Genomic DNA, 20,881 nt, shown 5'->3' on the forward strand with positions numbered 1-20,881 from the left:
CGAAAGGTTTAGTTGTTCCTGAAGCTAGTTCCTCCATTCAAGTTCCCTGGCTGCTGGCTGATCTGATAGAATATTCTCTCATTGCAACTCATCGGTTGAGGTCTTCCTCATCAACCACAAAAGAAGAATCACTAAAAGATTTAAAGGAGAGATTATTTCAAAGTTTGGAAAAAGCAAAATCATTTAATATCTCAATGAGCTTAAATGGTTGGGTCTTTTTGAAATCAGCATATAACACGACAATGATGATAAATCTTTTTTTCTAAAAATGCCTTTTCGGCACAAACTGAGCAACCACTTCACGAACAATTGGGCACCCAGATAATTGGAAATATTTCAGAAGAGCAAATGAAGCAAAAGAGATCATGGAAAGCTGGAAATATATGGATGCAATTTTGAGCCTAAATGAACAATGCAGCACCATATACAAAATAATCAGTGAGATGTGAAAACGAAAGTGGATCCCTTTGATTGGAATCAACAGGCTGTGAAGGGCTTTTATTATTAAAGGCAAACCTTGATGCCACCTCACCCTTGTCCAGATCCAGACATGCAAGGTCCTGGCTTTGCAGACGCACAAACTCAGCGTGGAGGCCCAACCGGGCAAGAGGCTAGAGAGAGTTCTAAGACCAGTACTCTTGACTCTTGACTCGCAGAAGCCTTCTTCCCTGTCATTCTTCTGAAAAATTTTCCTCCCCATTAGCAGTCTTAGAATAAGTCCCTTGCCAATACAGGACCCCTAATGCAGTGAAGACAGGTAGTCTATAATGTCACCCTCTGTATTGGGAAAGTGATACACTGTAGCACAAGGAGCTGCCACAGAACTATTCCTTCTAGAAAATTACCAAGGGCCAAAAAAGAGCAGCATTCTTCCTATCCCAAAGACAAAAAAAAAAAAAAAAAAAATCAAGGACCATTTTTTCAGAGCTTGAAGGAGCCCTTTTCCAGGGATTTCCAAACTGTTTAGCCAAGTCCCAGGTTATTGAGAAAGGCTACAGATAAAGAAAAGCATGGGCTCATGGTGAGATCACAAAAGCATTTTCAAACCAGATTTGCTAGGAGCTTCCTTCAAAGTCATTTTCAGAGTCACCTTAAATTGACAGGAGAAATAGGAAGAAAATCCGTACGGCATCGGGATTACATTTTGAAATCTTAATCCGTGTAGGTTCTGTTCCCTTCTGCTTTCTCAGTCAATACTCAAGGCCATTGTTTTCCTTCTGGCCAGAACGGAAGAAAGAACAAAACTCAAAGAAACTGCTAGCCTGAGACTGGGACTACACAAAGCCTATGCATAAATCCTTTCCAATTAAACACTAGCTGGAGGAAGGGGTAGGCAGGGAGGGCAGCGGGCAGAGGGGAGATTTAAATTGGAAAAAAAAAAGAGGGCTCCCTGAAGTTTTCCAAGTGGGTAAGATAAAAGAGCATTCTGCCTTGAGGACTAGAAAGAAGAGAGGAAGGGTCATCCTGGTGAGCTGACCCAGTAATTAAGGATAATCACGCGAGCATCCTGGGCATCTGGAAACCTCCAGAACCAAAGGAGGCAGACGTAAACACCAAGAGTGTGGGTGAGGAAGAAAGGGGGAACTTGCCCAGACCAGGGGGCAACAGAACAGAAAAGACTCATTTGGGAAGCTTCCCCTGAGGCAAAGTAGAGGTGGACACATCGCCCCTGTTCCTGTAAAGCCCGCTAACAGGAGAAGGCATCGGAGAATCCTGTACTTGAGAAATGGCTGAATCAGCCTGGGATAGGAAGGGGACATTTAGAAAAAATACCCCCATCAAAGACCCCCATTGTTTTACACGTTTTAATTGACCCAAACACATTTAAATGACTGACTGACAAACTGGGGTGAACCCAGTTCTTTTTACCTTATAGTTCAAATAAAGCCCGAAGATAAAGCGATTTTGCCCCACAGTTGTTTTGCCCTCCTATTTATAATGAAGAAGGCCTGTGCTGATTTTCAGCATGCTTAATGTTGTTCCATTCTCCCTGGTGAAGAAATTTCCAACCAGATAATGTGATTTTTAAAAACCAAACCTGCTATTTGACTAGCGGAGGGGAGCAGTGGTGAGGGGTGAGAGGGCAGGGATATACCAGCCTCATACAAATAACATCAAATCTGTGACAAAATACTGTGGGAATGGTGGAATGCATAAAAGCCGTTACACAATCTGACTAACACTGTAGACACTGCTCACCAGAATGCCTCACCCCGATGCATGCCTCTCGATTTTCTCACTGTGTCCAACGAGGTGGTGAAAATGGGGCAGACGTTTGCAGCCGGCCACATTGCCGGAGTGACCTGAGCAGCCCTCAGGGAGAAGTTATAATGAGTGAGATTTTACCAACAGTTGCATGAAAATGCCCCGAACCTCCTCTGGGGCAGTCTCAACATAGCTTCTAAAACTGAAAAGTCGGCAGATATTTATACCCTGATATTTATGAGTTTGAGTTATTGAAATAGTAAGAGAAAAGAAATTAACTGGACAGCAGAACTGCCGTGCGGGGCTCCATCTTCAGTGCTCATCTTGGTTCTTCCCAGTGGAGAGACTCTGGCAGAGAATCTCACTCATTAATCACTGAGTTAGGTGGGAAACATTGTTATGTTTTCCCACAGTTCATTACTTAAAATGGTATTTTTATGTTAAAACAGACGTAGATACAGAATTTGAAAAGTCACATGAATTTCTAACAAGGAATTTTCCCATTTTCTCAGGGGGTGTGGTTGCACTATGGCCCCAGACTTCCAAAGATAGCAATTCAATGTCCACCCTATTAGGGAGACTTAATGGGAAAGGTTAGGAAGGACCATCCTGATGGCTGTTTACAAAGAAGACTGGCAGGTATAAACTGCTCAGCCTTCATGACGATGGTGCCAGAAGAGGTACTTGCCAGCAGTTAAAATCCCTTGCAGTAGACAGAGTTCTCACGGTGTTACCAGATGGCATTTGAAGAAAGGCGGTTATGTGTACACCTCACGTGTCCAGGCAATATATCTCAATTTTCTCAAATAATCAATGGACTCTGTTAGAAGAAAGACACAATCTGGAATTCACATGCTCTAAATATGCTAAAAATAAAATATTCATGGGGCGCCTGGGTGGCTCAGTCAGGTAAACATCGGATTCTTGGTTTCAGCTCAGGTCAAGATCTCAGGGTCATGAGACTGAGCTCTACGCTGGGCATGGGGCCTGCTTAAGAGTCTCTCTCTGCCCCTCCCCCCTCCCTGCTTGCACTCTCTAAAAAAAATAAATAAGATAAAATACAATATTCATTAGTCGACAGGACATGTTTTAAAAGATAGCAGTGTTAGTTTCATCTCCAGATCAATCAGTCGTTAGACTTTCTTCATCTGTATTATTTCTCCTGACGTGACCAAGATAGCCCAAGCAAAAACACCGAGAAAAGCTTCCATCCCTTAGGCCTGCCAGCCCCAGCCTCGACCTTGCCCCCTCCACCTTCCGAGTGAGTTCTGCGAAAGCTCTGCAATCTTGTGCCTTCCGATAGCATTCATTCCTCCCTACCCTTCTCTCACTGATCCCTTACTGAATCAGTTCTTTATGTGTAATCAATGCTATATCTCAGTTGAAATTTAAAAAAATAATGCAGGCAAAATTATTTTGAAATGAAATGAAAACTTCAGTAATTTGATTTGCAGGAAATGAAGAACAAAGTGTCACAACCCGAGTGCTTTTAAATAAGTCATAATTAATTACACATGCATCTATGTTTGGATGCTCAATTTATGACTAATTATGCAGCGAATGTAATTGCATGCTGAAGTATTCAGTCGTGCTTTCTCTCTCTCTCATGTACACCAACCAGGTTTGCTGTTGCCACTGTTAATGGTATGGACCACCTGTTGCAATTGTTGAAATGTTGTCAAGACACAAATAATCAGATGATCTCTCCTAAAATCTAGTTGCTCCTGTTGAGAAAATTGCAGAAAGGTCTAAAATTGTTTCCTAACTTATCTTCCTATTTTTCAAAAAAAACTTGTATCTATTTCTATATTCTTTTGTCTTCTCCTGAAATACACTTCTAAGAAATCACATTAGGCACAGCCTGCCAGCTCTGTTTCTCCTTGGATTTGCAATATAGACTTTTTATTTTCGAGGTAGAGTCATAAAGCTCAAAGGAATCATGAATGACCATCACATTTATGTCATTCTCGACAGACTTCTTTTTAATGATGCTGAAGGGAATTTATAACCTTTTCTCCATCTTAAGATGCCTAATAAAGTGGGTATCAAGGAAGCAAAGGAAATAAAACCAAGTTTAAAACTTCCTCTGAATAAGTCATGGGAGTAATTGTATTTGTGGCTATTTTCTCACTAAAGGAAGGAAAAGAGAGAGAGAGAGCAAGCAGGCAAAAATTTTTAAAAGTTCTTACAATACTTAGCAGGACGTTATTATGTTTCTCAGAAAGTCCTAAGAATGCTTTATTACATATAGTTGCCTCTTTCTGTATAAACCAACTAAATTCCATGGTCTTTGGTGGCCCAGTCTCAGAGAGGTATCACCTATCACACAGATCCAGCCCAGCCACCAAAAGTAAAAGCAATCCCAGCATCTCTGCACACTTCTCAAGAGCCTGTGGCAGATAGAAACAGAGCTCAGCTACATACAGTTCTCACCTTCCAGGCTCACGGAAGACGGCTTCCAAGCCGCCTTGCAGTCACTGGCCACAGGGCCAAGTTCAGGCCATGTCCAGCCTCCCTGCCGGGCCGAAGCTTAGGAGAATGACTGTGGGGGCTCCGTGCCCTCTGTCCCCCGCCATTACGACAGCGGAGCCATAAGATCAAGGTGGCTGCGGCCACTGAGTCACCATATGGAGAACTCCTGCCCGGGAGAGTCCCTGGCACCTGCACCAGACTTTGAGCAAGAAATGAAATTTTGCTGTATTAAGCCAAAGAGATTTAGTTGTTTGTGACTTGGCGACTACACCAGAACCTAGCCCATCCCAACCTGCGAGCATTAAAGGGAATCCACTCGTTTATACTCCACAGCACTTCCTGAAACGCTCTGTCCGCTCCTCTCTCTCCCATCCTACCCTGGGCCAGAGCCTCTTACTCTCTCAAGCTCCTACCCGCCCCGCAGTCAGGCCCCTGAGCTGGTTTTCCTTCCTTTGTCCTCCCTGCTCTCTAGCCCTGTTTGTCTCAGTAGTTTCCTGATTCTGCCTCACAAAAGCCCCAGAGCTGGGTTGACTAAAGACAAACTCTACTCAGAAGGCTGAGAATGTGAATAAACTGCACCTTCAGAGAAACAAGTTCCTTCTGGGGTGGGCAAAGGGAGGGAAAAGCAGTGGGAACTCTCACTTGTTGAAAACTGTTGTCCCCGTCATATTTATTTTTGGTCCAAAACAGGTGTGTTAAGATTCACACCTTAGTGACTTTTATCTGTCTAGCTTATTTTGGTTAGTAACATCTGTTTTATTCTGAAGCACTAGTACTGTCGTTCTTTGACCTCCATTTTTTTCAGAACTATCTGAAGCAATCACCAGAGCTATTGTCTATGTGAATAGGTCCCTCTAGAGTTGTGCAGTGTACAACCTGCATGACTGTATGGGCACCACATCCACAGCACTGGTAATATGATATTAGAAGAGCTAGAAAAGAAGCATTGCTCGTATAACAAAAACTAACATAAAAAAAGAAGATAAAAAAAAACATGTAAACTTTTAAGGAAGACTTTTATTCAGTTTTTCAACAATATGTATTAGTAAAATCCAGAAATGGCAAACATTGTACTAGTAGCTGGGGAGGTTAGAAAAAGATATAAGATATGGTCTTGACCCTCAAAATTTTGCCTCTACATAGGGAGATAGGACACATTCACAAAAAGATTACTATTGGCAGAGGATAACAGCTCATAATATATGATGATCAAGGCGTGCTGAAGGAAGACCGTGGGAAAGGTGGGGGTTGCGCTAGACCCCAATAGATGTGTGCAAATCAGAAAAAAGGAAAAGAGGCGTATCTTTAAATTTCAGGGGTTGAGCTGCAATGTTTGCTGACAGGGCTATAAAAGAAGCCTATTTGTCATGGCACGGGACTAAACTGTTTCCAAGGCCACCCAGAACAAACTAGAAGGGATGTCATTCTCATATTTCACAGAAACACTTGATAGTCACAATTTCACACTAGCCAGCTCCCCTCAGAAAGAGCACTTCTTCATCTGCCTAATCAAAATCATCTAATCAACACTCATCTAAGTGAAGGTGTAAAAAGTGCATTATGCAGAGATGTTCCCTGCCCTCTGGGGGATTACAATCTAAAACCCTCATACCTGGCTCCGACAAGCACAGAGACATAATTAACACAAATAAGGATGAGAAATGTATTTTCTGCAAGCCTCACTGCAAGCAGACAGAACAATTTGTAGTCATCACTGATCTGAGCTGAATTCAGATTAGTGACCCAAAGGCTCCACTGTCTGGGTGTTATTTTCAATCTCCTTAGCTATCCAATCTCCAGAAGTTTCATTTTTCATTCTTACTGTGCAGTCATCATCAAGTACCAAAGGGAAAGACTGCAATCCAGACACACTAAAAATAGCATTCTTGCCTTCTGAAAGCCAGACTCAGATTTATGACAGTTTTAAAATTTGGTTTCTTCGTCTTAAAAGTCCAACGTTCTACAAGAACTCTGCAAAGTAATACCTACCTGGTCTTTAGAGCATGAAACACCATAACTTGATGCAGCAGGAGATCAGGCCTTTATATAATCCATTTACATTAGGGAGAGAGAGCATTTTCTTTTGCTTGACAGGTTGACATGCCTTCATGTGTTTTCCACTTAATCAGCAGAATCATTAAGGCACTGAAGGTTTTGATGGTCTCAATAAAAAACATCTATTTCTGTAAAACCTATCACTATAAATAATTTAACAAACATGCCCCCCCAAAAGACTATAAAAAGAGTGGAAGAATTATTCCTTTGTACTTAAACCACAGAGTGCTCTGAAGTTGAGCCAAAGTGAGTCCAGATTTAAAATGAGGGCAGGCTGATGTCCAACAACAAATGATAAAGTTAAAATCAAAAACAGATTATAGAAAATTATAATCCAGGTTCTGTTTTAAATATATAGCCTATATATTTAAATATAAATAATACACATTCAAATTTATATTTCCATAAAAAATGGTCTGGGAGAATTATATCAATATACACTGTTAACATGATTAATCAGAGGGATGACTTGGGGTAAGGGAACTTACACATTCACTGTGTTTGAATTTTTTACAATAAACTCATTCTATCAGGAAAAAAATGGTATTTCCATTTTAAAATGCATACACACACATTTAAACTCTATATACATATATAAATGGATACCAGTGCCTATCAATCTGGATAGTATATCTCTTCTTGACTAGCTGGATATCGCCGGCCGCTCAGTTGTCAGGCATAGAGTGGCATTAGCCTGGGAATCCATGCTGAGAAGCTAATCTCGGTCAAGAAGAGAGACAATGACTGAGGCCGGCTGATGAAGGAACTAAGTTATAGGATGTGTCCCCAGAGCTCCCCAGCGGTCCACACTGCAATGTCCCAGGGAGAACAGATACCCACAGAACTGAGTTATAGATTGGAATCTGGCAAGTAGGCAATCTCGGGTCAATGGTGCACCCTGGTTTCTAAGTGTAGGGCAGCATCTTGCTTTGGGAACAAGCAGAAAAGGTGTTCATCTGGTTGAAGCGGGACCTCGGCCAGGGAGAGAGAGCAGACAAGACCTTAAGTCCAGCCTTGCACAAACAGCTGAACTTGGGGCAGGGCTCTGGTTTCAACAGCAGAGAATCGGGAACCAGAGCAGAATCCTAGCCAGGCCTGGGACAGACAGTAGAGGTAAGCAAAGAGCCCACAGCACACCGCACACCCGGGTCCACAGGGTCATTTCCGATTCCACGTGTTGGTACTGGTGGAGAGAAGGTGCCGTGCTTAGTCCGAAGCTTCATTCTCCTTGGTCCAGGGACTGGGCCACAGAACCAGAGAGATGAGTACCCAGATTATGGCAACACTAGGCAGGCAAGAATGATACCAGAAGTTTAGACTTGGTCTTTCTTAACAAAATTAAGAGAATTTTTCCTCTAATTTTCATCAGTTAAATATAGACAAGTTGGTGTCTGGTCCCAAGAGTAGTGTTTGTTTTTGTTTTTTCAAAAATATACAAAATCCCTTATTATGAAGGCCAGGACTACCTGCTCAACAGATGTGAGCCTTTGAAGTCTTGACTTAAATAACAAGTAGATAAAAAGAAGTTCATTTCACAGAATCTTAGGAGATTTTATTGATGCCAAGGGAGCTAGCATATGGTCTTTCTAGTCAACGTCACAAATGACATTCAGAATAGGGAAAGAAGAGGAAAAAGTCCTTCCTCATCTAGTGGCTACAATTTTTCCCTTTTGTTTGCACCTGTTTGCTCAGAAGGCCAATCCCTTCCTACTTTCTCTTTAAAAGCTCTCAGTGTCTTAAGACATTAAGCTAAATGTGTTTTAGTCCCTGCCCTTTCCAGAATCAAGAGATCAAATTAATATAGGTCCCATATATATATGAGGGGGAAAACAAAGATAGAATACTCTAACACCATAAGCACTTCAAAGAATCATCACGTACTTGATTTCCCAGGTAGGGAAATGCTGGATTACAGAGAAAGGCCTAAGCAGCCCTATAGGATCATTTATTCTTGGGACACCTCTCCAGACAACTGCTACTATGGAGAGAGATTCAAAATAGCCCTAGATTCCAACTGAAATGATCCTCAACACAGGTATGTATTATAATTCAAAGACTCTGAAAGTCAAATATTAAATTTGTTTTAGTGGTGCCATGATTTTCACACTATGCTTCTTTGGGAGATGAGTATTCTACTGCTAAAGGTAGGAAAAAATGATGTTTCTCCCCCTTTCCAATTCTCAGGGGGAATATTCCTAAGGCAATGGATGGTTTTCTCAGTTTTAAGATATTCTTTCATAAATATTTCTTAGTTTTTTGGTATCAGTGGAGGCTAAACCCATAGCAGACAAGTCTAGGGGCGTTGGAATCCCAGAGGAGGCATGATCCCTGGTAGAGATCTCACCCAAGGCGGGGAGAGGCCAAGTGGGAGGGCTGGGGCTGAGGAGAAGGAAGGATAAATACCCCGCCTTCTCCTTCCCTCTCTGTCTACAATCTCCTGCGTTGGAGACTATAAGGCTAAGTGAAGTAAGTCAGTCAGAGAAAGACAAATACCATATGATTTCACTCTTCTGTGGAATTTAAGAAACGAAACAAAGGAAAACATAGACAAACCAAGAAACAGACTCTTAAGTATAAGGAACAAACTGAGTATTACCAGAGGGGAGGTGGGTGGGAGGACGGGTGAAATAGGTGATAGGGAATAAAAGTACACTTATTGTGATAAGCACCGAGTAGTGTTCTACAGAACTGTTGAGTCGCTCTATTGTACACCTGAAACTAATATAACACTGCATGTTAACCAAACTAGAATTAAAATTTTTAAAAATGTATTATCATTTCTGGCTAGCACCCACTCTGCCTCCCTAATATCCAGGATATGTTTGAGCATGACTGTTGGGTTTATTTAGCATCCCAAGCCGCAGTGTTCAGTAACACTGGTTTCATACTGTGTTCTGTAGACCCAGAGGTTCCATGGAGCTCTCCTGCAGCTAACACACAGGTAGAGTGAGTCGACTGAGCACACCAGTGCCAATTTTCTGTCTCTGCTGAAGCCAAAGCAATGTTGCTTTTTATCTGTTTTACATACTGGGTCTCTATGAGATTTTGCTTGAACAAGATGCCTCTCCACTTGAGCAGATAGAAATTCACTGGCATATCAACTTGCTGCTAAGAAGTATCTCAATGATCACACTTCATTTTTTTCCTTTAGTTTGTTATGATATTGATTTCTTGCCTATGTTTTATACTCTACCACATTTATAGATTAAATATAAATACAGGCCACCCCCAGCTCAGAGTGTGTGTACATATGTAGTTATGAGCCAACTGTTTGGAATTTCAAATGTTTTTTCCCAAAATAATATCATCCAGGTATTTAGAACGTCAAACCAGCCCACATAATACCACTTAACCGTAATGTGCCTGAAATAGGGTTCTATGCTAACAATAAATAAGTTAGCGATATTTATAAATAGAATTCCAAAGGAAAAATGTATTCCGGTTTCCCATCGGAAATGCAGGAAATCCATCTCATCCTCCTGCAGTAGGAATCCGAGGCTTCTCTTTTCACACTCTCTGCATTTTTCAAAGTAGTAAGAGTTTGAAACTATCAAATGCTGACAAAGATGAAGCAAAATACTCTCATAGATTACTTGGGGGAATAAGTAGAAACAAATATAACTGTGTTTATCTGGGTCTTTAGAGAAGCAGATGCCAAGACTGGATTAAACATATAAGAATTTTATTAGGGGAAATGTCTTGAGAAAAAATGGAGAGAGAGCCAAGGAAGGCTGAGAGAGCCATTAGACCTTGATGCCGGCTGATCTTAGTAAAGAGAGGGAGAGCTGGTGTGAGCATCCTAGACTGTGTGTGTGTGTGTGTGTGTGTGTGTGTGTCTGTGTGTGTCTGTGTGTGTCTGTGTGTGTCTGTGTTCTAATACATCCCATTGATTCTGTTTCCTCTGGAGAGCCTAATACAAGACCCATCAATGACATCACAGATATAGAAGGGGATCAGAGAAAGGGATTTAAGAGTTTGGTAAAAACATTTATTTGAAGACAGAAGTTATCTTGCTGTGAGTCCCAGCTTCCCCTTTGGGGAAGACATGAGAGGTGTAACCTGCTACCTCAAGGAGTGAGAAGGGCTTCAAGGGAACCTCCCGGAGAGCTTTGAAATGTGTTCTCTGAATTGGGTGACCCTGACAGCTGGTGCCTGAATCTGATAAAGCTAGTGTGGACCATGGAGTGGGTCTGACACCTGGCTGACTTCCACTTAGAGAGCAGAAGGTCTGACTGACAAACCCACTCTTCACTGGGGGTTCCAGGAAAGGTTTTTGGCAATGGGAAGAGCCTGATCTCCCAGAGGTTGACACCTCACTAAAATGGAGTCAAAAGACTCAGCTATCACCCTACCACTCATCCTCAATTGCAGACCCAACAGAAAGGGATGGACCATGTACGTGGATACTGCTTTACTACCTCGCAGGAGGAAGAGAGCCTTACTTCCTCCCCTCCCTCCCCTCTCTCCCCCTCCCCCAACAGCCCCACCCATGAGAGACTCACAACTCAGCCAATGAGACGCCACTCTACTTCCAACTCCCAGTTTGCTCCAATGGACTTTTTTATTTTTAATTTTATTTTATTATGTTATGTTAGTCACCATACATCATTAGTTTTTGATGTAGTGATCCACGATCCAATGGACTTTTTGTTTGTAACAGCCTTCCCAACGTGCCCTTTTCATTGACAAAAGAGCACTCCTCTCCTGTGTTCTCTGAACTGGGCTGTGGTTTTGCTATAGCTTACTTGTTTTGGATTGAAATTCTTTGCTGTCCCTGAATAAACTCAACTTTTGCTGGTAAAATAACTAGCAGTCTTATTTTTCAGGTTAACTTTACTTGATGATCAGAGGTGGGATCCAGAGAAAACCCGAGGCTGGTGAGCAAACAGGTGACTACCTACAGAGCCAGTAGGGCTCACTGCTTTCTTACCGACTTTGGGGTTTGAGAGTAAGCTTTCTCCTGGATTTCGAGCTCTACAATTTGTGTGTGAACTCTTCGGGCTTTGTTCAGGACCTCTTTTAAGGCTTTGGTCTTGTTTTTATGTCTGAGAGCACTCATTTGGCCTTCATTCCGATTCTTTTTTTGAAATTGGACTGTTCCTGATGGAACTGTGCCAGCCTTTGGTCTGATTCCTTCTGGAACCAGGCTGTTCCTGTTGAAACTGGTGTTTAGGAATCTCCTTCTTTGCTCTAGAGAAAAACCTCCAAGAAATGGGACTCCAGTCATCAAAATACTTTGAGTGCCCCCTGCATTGGGACTCTGGCTGGTTTTATGTTCAATTAGCAATAATCGCGCCTCGGATAAACCTCATTGGCTACGATACTGCCACTGCGCAAAGCTTGGTTTTATGTTCAAAAACCTGTGCATGTGCATTTCTAATTAAGTGAACTGACTTAACCAAAAGGCCAAGAACTTCAGTAGCCATTATAGGGAAATTTGCTCTCCCCAAACTTATTTTACCCAAAATTAAATTACAAAGTCACAATTCTAAAACAAACAAACACAAAAACTGAACGGGATGCCTATTGCAAATGGCACCTGGAAGCTGTTTTCAGGCTTCTAAGTTTGCTTCTTTGCAAAATATAATTTCTAAATTAACTGAGACAAATAGACGATTGAAAGGAGTCAAAATGGCTCTGGGTCCTCTTTTTCCCTTCCCCATCCTCATCCTCTGCAGCCACCCTGCGCTTAAAGCCGCCTCCAATGCCATTTGCCTCCATTCCCTCTCCTGAACTTTCCTTCACCTCCAGATCTCTCCCCACTCCCTCCTCTCCTGACCCTATTAAAACCCGCCTCTTTTAAGTGAAGTCTTCTGAGGATGTGAATAAACCTTAAGTTTCTTATGTTCCCAGGACTAAGGCCAAACTGCAAGCCATAGTTAAAGAGCTTTCTAAGTGACTGAGGACCCCCACAGATTTGCTGAAGAATTTAACATAGCTATTCAAACTTACCAGTTTGGTTTCTCAAATTTACATCAATTAGTCCACATGCTCGTTCTAATACATCCTATTGATTGTGAGGACGTGAGGACCAAGACAAACGTTGGGTGAAACTAGCTAAAAGGGAGCATCCTGGAGGGGATTTAGAGACACAAACCCCTAACTTTAGTCAAGATGTTAGAAAACTCGCCAGAAATTGTCACCAAGCAATTACATTAGCTTTTCCCAAGCCTGCTGAATCAAACAGAATTCAGGCTTCCTCACAAAAGTCTGATGAACTTCTTCATAACTGTTACAATTGACTCCAAATTGTATTTAAAGAAAATTCTGGTCTTCCTTTACATGTTGAATCCACCCAGCTAGCATTTAAGTCTATGTCTGTTAACAGGCTGAACTGGGATCTTTCACTTTTAATTAAAAGGATCAGGTTGGAATGGGAAATTGCTGCTCCAGATGTAGTTAATATGGCAAACCAGCTCGCTCACCTCCTAGATGAGGCACTTAAAAAAAAGACCACAAAACTTCTCAGTTTTCAGCTCCAGCAAATGAAGGCCACTAAATAAAACTAAAAACCTTCTAGTTTATGCTATTATTGCAAAGAGCCAGAGAATTAAAAAAAAAAAAGTTACAAGTTTACATGCACCAGGTGCCTGTGGCCCCCTAGTCAGTCTTTCTGGTGACCTCCCAAATTCCCAGGGTCAGGGCTTGGAGAAACTACAGGGACTCTTCCTGCTCCTCCCTCTCAATCGGCTCAGCTCCCCAGATTGCGAATTAATTTTTCTGCGTCCTTATTGACACCTGAGCTACACTCTGGAGGCTCAATCCCACTGCTGTAAAGCCAGGCCCCACCTTGGAGTATTAGTGGGGGTCTCTAATAAAACTCAATAGGTTCCTATCTCTGAAACTAGTCCCCCCTCTGAAACTAGACCTTTTGAGAAATACATACCATTTTCTCCTTGGTTCTTCTGCCTCTATTCATTTATTGGGCTGAGATTTCTTAGAAAAATATCAAGCCAGAATTTCTTTCTCCCAAAAGGAGGAAATAATTCTAGAATTTGACAATAGTAATCAAAATCGCCAGCCAGGGGAAATAAATGCCCTTCGGCATCTTTTCTGTGCTCTGTCTCTGATAGCACTATAGCTGAGTCTAGGGACACTGGTCATTTCTTCCTCTCGGGTCAGCTACCATCCTCTCTATGCAAAATTTTCAACTGATATTGGCAGAATCCTGAGTGCATCTCCCACCAAGTTTCAAATAGATCCCTCAAAACCTCTTTCCAGATTTAATCAATACCCTACAAATAAAGAAGCCTTTTAAGGCACAAGAACCTCATTACTAGTGCCTGTAATACACCTCTTTTACCTTTAAAAAACCCAATGGCCAAGGATGGAGTTTTGTCCAGAAACTCCAAGCAATAGAGAATGCTGTAATCCCTCGGCACTCTGTTGTTCCCAACCCCTGTGTACTACTGACCTCCATTTGCACTGAAGCAAATTTTTCACTGTAATTGATCCATGCAGTACATTTTTAGTATTCCAGTTGATAAGAATTGTCAATATCTTTTTTTGCTTTAACTTGGGGAGAAAGAAAGTACACCTGGACAGTAAGGCCCTAGGTTTCACAGAGGGTCCTTACTTTTCACAAACCTTAGATGATACAAAGTTTTCATCAGGCTCTACTTTGTTGCAATACAAAGATGATTTACTTCTCTGCTCCCCTTTTCTCAAACCTCTTCTCAGGAACACAGCATCTCTGCCTATTAAAGCTTCTGTCCTAAAGGGACACAAAGTATCCAAAGAGAATTTGAAGTTTGCTCAAACTCAGGTTAGATACTTAGAGCATATAATCTTGAAACAAGGATTATATTTGGATCCAGACCAAACCCCTCACCAGTGTTTAATGCTGACCGGTTACCTTTTGAATCCCCGTGACAGTTTACAGGAAACTCCTCTAACCAATGCAGATTTTCATGATTTACTGATGGTTCTTATTTAAAGAATGAAAATGATAAATATGGTGCTGGCTATGCTATTACAACTTCTTTTGAAGTCACTGAAACAATACCCTAACATTTTGGCTACTTCAATCTAACTGGCTTTTTACTCAAGTTTGTGCCTCAGCAGAGGGTAAAACCACAGACATTTAACCAGTAGTTGGTATGCCTTTGGGGTGGTTCACGGCTTTGGAATATTATAGAAACAATGAGGTATCTTTATGTCTCATACGAATAAAAATTAAAAATGGTTTCTATGTCCAAAATTTAGTAGATGCCATACTCTTATTGGCTGCTCTAGCTATTAAGGTTCCCAGGCATTCCGGACTCAACTCCCTGGGCGCCAAAGTAACCCACCTCCTTGATATTTCCACACACACACACACACACACACACACACACACACACACACACACACACACACAAAGTGCTGCTCTCAAGGAAACCAATAGCCAAACTCTGTCATGGTCCAAAAGGATGTTCTCCCAGATGATAATTTTAGAAAAAATGATGAGATACCCAAAAATTGACATGAGAGAAGGAGAGCCAGTACTAAAAATCTAATAATTGTTGGCTTGATAAAAAAGAGAACTCTGGTTTGGACCAAATAACAATCTGGCTCTCCCAGAAATTCTAAAATTCTCAATACTTAACAACTGTACATACATTAAACCATTGGTTTACTGACAAAATGATAGCATTCATAAACCAATATTGGTGGGGAAAAGTTAATAAGGTTGCAGAAAGTGCCTACCTTGCTTGTCCCATCTGTCCAAAGTATAACCCAGGGAAATCAGTTCATACAAATGGATTTCATACAACTTTCCCCTCTCATAGGTAATTATGTTTTAGTCATAGTTTGTATGTTTTCTCATGGGACCAAAGCTTTCCCTTATAGACAGGCCAATGCTGCTTCTGTTAGAAAAGATTATCCCTACCTGGGGAACTGCTCTTGAACTTCATAGTGATCAGGGAACCCATTTTACTGGTCAGGTGTTTCAACAAATCTTACTTATTTGACCAGTGTTACCACATTGTCATTGTGAATATTATCTCTGGTCCTCAGTCACACACACTAACAGCATTATTAAGACTCAACTGGCAACATTTGTAGACACTTTCCAAAATCTTGGCCTAAAACATTACCATTGGTCCATCATCCACCCTGTTGGGAACTCATGCACTCTCATCCTTTGAGATACTCACAGGATGTCCAACACACTTTGCTCCTGCCTTGTGTGACCCACAGTTAATAAAAAGAGATATACTTCAATAGTGTAAAGGCCTAATTATTTCCATTAAAAATAATCATGCTTCGGTAGAGCAGGCTTTTCACAGTGCACTCCCAGGAGACAACGACCTTATGTATCAAATCTTACAACCTGCATTTTTCATCTGTTGGAAGAGACTCCTCCGGAAAGACTCTTCAGCCTTGCTGGAAAGACCCTTATCAGGAACTGCAAACCAACACTTGTGCTGCCAAGCTGCAGGGAATAGAGTCTTGTATTCACGCAATACATCTAAAGAAAGCACCAAATCCTGATTAGATCTGCACACCATCTGGTGACCTGAAAGTAAGGATTTCCAGGAATTGAAGCAGATGACATCTGACGAGACCACTTTTCCAAGATATGCGGACCAGATCTGTATACCTTTTTCTCACTATTGCTTTTTCTCTCTCTTTCATGGAAAGACAAGACTCTTGTCTGCATCTCTCAAACCCTTGCAAAATGGGGAAAACTCTTCTTTTGATTATGGCCTTTTGGAAACAGCCTCATCATGATCCTGGGACAAATTAATTTTTCACTTGCTTTTTCTGAAGGATTAGAAGGTTCAGCATTCACAAGAGTTTTCTTTCATCTGAACTATTAACTAACTTTGGATTCTTAACCAGTTCATGGTCTCTGAATGTACAACCCTAGAGGCTATTTTACGAATAACGCATTTGGTTCCAAAGAGTTCTTTTGACAGAGCAATACTGTTTGAAACCATCTTGGAGGTTTTACCATTTTGCAAAAAAGTTCATTAGCTATTGCTTCATGTTTGTATGTGGACTGTATCTTCCCAAATGCACACAATTAATTCTTTCAGTGCACTCGCAGGATCCACGATTCTGCTTTCATGGCTGCTGTAAGCTCAGACTTCTGGGAGGCATACATAACTCCAGGTATACCTTCATAGGGAGGACTTTTCTCCCCTAAGTCAAAGTAAGTGCCAAGAAATATGTCAGTTGCCTACTTTGAGACCCAGAGTCCTGGTTTAGTTCCATCACATAACTTGGAATCATTACGTTACTTCTGTTTTGTATAATTATTTTAAGTTTTGTATTTTATTGACTGCTGAACTTTTTAGAAACAGTGTACCCAGTAAGGTGATGCTGGCTCAGTGGTTTGAGATGATCTCCAACACTCCTGACCTTGAGAAAATATAGACGTCAGATGGGAAGTGCCTGAGAGTTTCTCCCTCCTAACCTTCCTTGTTACTCAAATGTGGCTTTAAGTGGTTTCCAAGCACTTTGCACTTTCTCTCCACCATGGGACATGACAACTAGTAAAGGTCCTTCCTGGCACTGAGAAACAAAACCACTAAATATAAAGAGTCTGACTATTGATCAGTGATGCTTTCAAAGAAAGATCTTAATCAAAACGTGGAAAATGTGAAAATTAATAATGGGAAACCTCACTACAATGCAGTCAAAAGATTCGGCAGGGGAGCTGTCGCCCTACCACTCATCCTCAATTGCAGACCCAAACAGGAAGAGATGGACCATGTACATGGATACTGCTTTACTACCCCGCAGGAAGAAGAGAGGCTTACTTCCTCCCCTCCCTCCCATCTCTCCCCCTCCCCCAATAGCCCCGCCCATGAGAGACTCACAACTCAGCCAATGAGAATCCACTTTACTTCCAACTCCCAGTTTACTCCAATGGACTTTTTGTTTGTGACAGCCTTCCCAACTTCCCCTTTTCCTCTATAAAACTTCCCCTTTTCCGCTACAAAACAACGCTCCTCTCCTGTGTTCTCTGGACTTGCCTACGGTTTTGCTGTAGCTTGCTTGTCCCAGACTGCAATTCTCTGCCATTCCCAAATAAATCCATCTTTTGCTGGCAAAGTAACCAGCAGTTTGGCTTTTAAGGTCAACAATACCCAGGGGGAGAAGAGCAGTTCTTAGGCTTTTTGTCCAATAGGGCCACCTGGAGGGGTTAAGAGATCTCAAGAGGAGGCCAGAGACTTAGCACCTAATATATAATAATTAAGAAAAAGAGTCACAGGAAATCATCTGAAAGAAAGGTACCCCCCTCTAGGTAAAGAGACCTGGAGGAGAGAGACATCCAACAGGATGCCCTCTCAAAAGCCCACAAAGAGAAACAAGAATCTGCAGTAATCATGGGTCAGGCCTCCACAGGGATGCTTGCACTGACTACGTACTGGACCTCGAGGGCTTGGGAGGCCCCAGCCAAATAAGAACATCGCTACCCGGTGTGCACCTTGCTTCCTGAGCTTCTGGCTGGTGCCAGAAGCTAGAGAGCTGAAGGACCACACCCTTCCCCACTGAGGACTTCCAGGAAGAAACAGGTCTGTCTGAGGAAAGAAAGGAAAAGCCATCAGCAGGTGTGGAGTTTTGATCTCACTGACCTGGACATTGCAATTGTAAAGCACATCTCTGGTTATGATTTAAAGTAACCATGGGATATCTATTACTTATGAGGGAGCAGAAAAATCACTGGGTTGGTAGTTTTCAAACCATGATTAGGGGAAGATTATTCCCCATGGAACAGAGTTTAGAGAAGCAGTAGGAAAGGAAAAAAATAAGTTGTATTCTGATTACAATCCACATATCGTGTTTGTGCAGCATGCCAGCTACATTTGCTTCGCCCAGCTGGCATAACTCTTGTAACAACCATCCTCAGATCTCATCGTGTTTGAATGACAGTGATTGAGATGATTGCTTTCACTTTCAGAAAATCCCCAAAGAGGAAAATGCCATCCCTGTGATTTGGAGAAAAGGAACTTGGTCAGATACTAAGAACAGGACCTGGTCTAGTAGCAGAGGTATGAGCCTCTACAATTCACAGTTTTTTGTACCCCTTGTCTTCCTTTGCTAACTTCAACCCTCACAAAGCCGCACTAATGTAATAAAGAACACACAATTTTGTTATGCAGGGGAGAAATTAAGATTCACCCAGTTTCTAAAGGAAACCAGGTATCTTTTATCTTATCCTATTTCATTAAGAAGCTGTGACAATGAGAACCAACAAGGTACGGAATTCCCAAGGAGAAAGGATAAAAGCTGAAGATAGCACAAGAGGTGGAACTCAAGGTCATGAGTTAGTTAGGTCACTTAGTGGACAGGGTAAGAGCAAAGCAGAAGATGATAGTTGTCCTCAGCAACAACACATCAGCAGAGGGGGAAAGAAGGAGAAGAAAAGCTCAAGGAGGGGTAATTAAGTGAAGTATTCTAGTGGCCACCTATCACCTAGCTAAGAGCAGCCATTGCTCCTTGAAGACTCCCATGTACTCTAGGGGCATAGTCAGGGAGCGTAAGTCTTGAGAGTGCTTATAACCTGTAGTCTCCACCATCCCCAACTCTGATTACCTATACTCAAGATAGAGTAAAATAGCCCTGCCCTGTACCCTAAAACCCTCTACTGAAACTCAGAAAGATCAGCTCCATGACAGTAGCAAACAGACAAATTTTTTACATAGTCAAGTTATTATAACACATTCTGATCAGGATGGCTTTAAATTATACAAGTACATTTCTTGCCAAAAGTGTTTTTTAATAAGGCCTAGAGTAAAATTGAAAGCAAAAGCGTAGTGAGTTTTTTCAAGTTTTTATCTTAGGTTCCTAACTGAAGAGATACATTTAGTAGCTATTTCTCAGGTGACTAAACTTTGCTGTCACGCTTAGTTTTTTTATGTATTTAATTTGTCTTTAAACCTGGATTCTGTGCAAAGTTCCATAACAGCTTTAAAATATAGGCTTTGTTAGGGATGTGAAAGCTGAGAATGCAGTAGTATTTTCTCCTTATTAACTCATCACATGATACCAAGGGGGCATGGGTGGGAAAATGGGAACTTAGAGCACTCAGATATTCAAATTGGGAAGAGACAAGGCCAAATGTGTCTTTTCATGACCCTAAACATAATTGAAGTTCCACATAAAACTTGATTCCTTTATCCTTGAAATCCTTTGGTTTGAGAGTTGAATCGTATAATATTTTATTTTAAAAAATGGTCCTGTTTGTCTAAGGATTTGGGTTGTATTTCTGCTTTTGTTTTCACTGGTTGGTGGGTTTTTGGAAGCAGGGTTTTTGTTGGTTGGTTAGTTAGTTGATTAGTTTTTTAATCTCATTTCAGAAGATATCCCTTGTAAGGATTGATAAATGAGTGCTAGACATCTCCACTTTTAACTGCTGGTGTCCGCTTGTAAGAGGAAGCCATGGGTGATCCTTCAGCTGACTCAAATTCCAGAAAATCAGCCTAAGTCATCTAAAGCATCATTCATTACTATTCACGGAGGATATGAACTTATAGTCTAGCTAAGCAGATAACGGTGCCACACAGCACAGAGTGTAGAAAAACCACTTGAGTGATGCAAAATGCTTGAGGTCCAAGAAGCCTCAGAAGTTTAATGGAGTGAAAGAATATGGGCAACCTCAAACTTACATCTGTCCCTTTTTTGCACTCCAGCGTGACTTGGGCAACTCTCTGAACATCACTTTCTTCATCCGTAGAATTTTGAAAATGACACCTGCTGTGTCAGGTAAAATGAGAGAAAGGCAGTACCTAGCACACAGTAGGTGCTCTATAAATGTTGGTCTCTTCTCCTTCCCATAGGGGAGGCCATGTGGGACCCTGTGTTGCAGCACACGATTAGCTCTTCATATTTTGCAAGAGGAACTGACCGGGCTATGCTCCTGTTCCCCAGCCTGGCACTCACCCTGGGTCATGTGTCAGTCCTGTGGAAGCCAGCATCGTACGGCACCTTCCCGATGAAATCCAAGGCGCGCTGGCAGCTGCTAGGCAGGAAAGCCACCGGAGACCGCGCCTCCCAGAAGGTGGTGGTTTCAAAGTGAGTGCTGTGTTTCCATGGACTCCTCAAGGAAAATTTCCAGGTAAGATGGTCCAGATGACTGGAAACCACATACCAAAAATGTCAAACTTCAATATTTCAAAATGCAAATTAGGAGCACCCTGTTGGCTCAGTCGGT

At 41.8% G+C, this 20,881-nt stretch overlaps 1 pseudogene; it reads right to left on the bottom strand.

Moving 5' to 3' along the window:
* Positions 1–11,921: 11,921 nt before the first annotated feature.
* Positions 11,922–12,073, bottom strand: LOC114224688 (U4 spliceosomal RNA; annotated as a pseudogene).
* Positions 12,074–20,881: the final 8,808 nt, after the last annotated feature.

The sequence above is a fragment of the Eumetopias jubatus genome, unplaced genomic scaffold, assembly GCF_037043125.1.
Source record: "Eumetopias jubatus isolate StellerSeaLion01/CBP00866 unplaced genomic scaffold, mEumJub1_p1.0 scaffold_5, whole genome shotgun sequence".
Classification (NCBI taxonomy): Eukaryota; Metazoa; Chordata; class Mammalia; order Carnivora; family Otariidae; genus Eumetopias; species Eumetopias jubatus.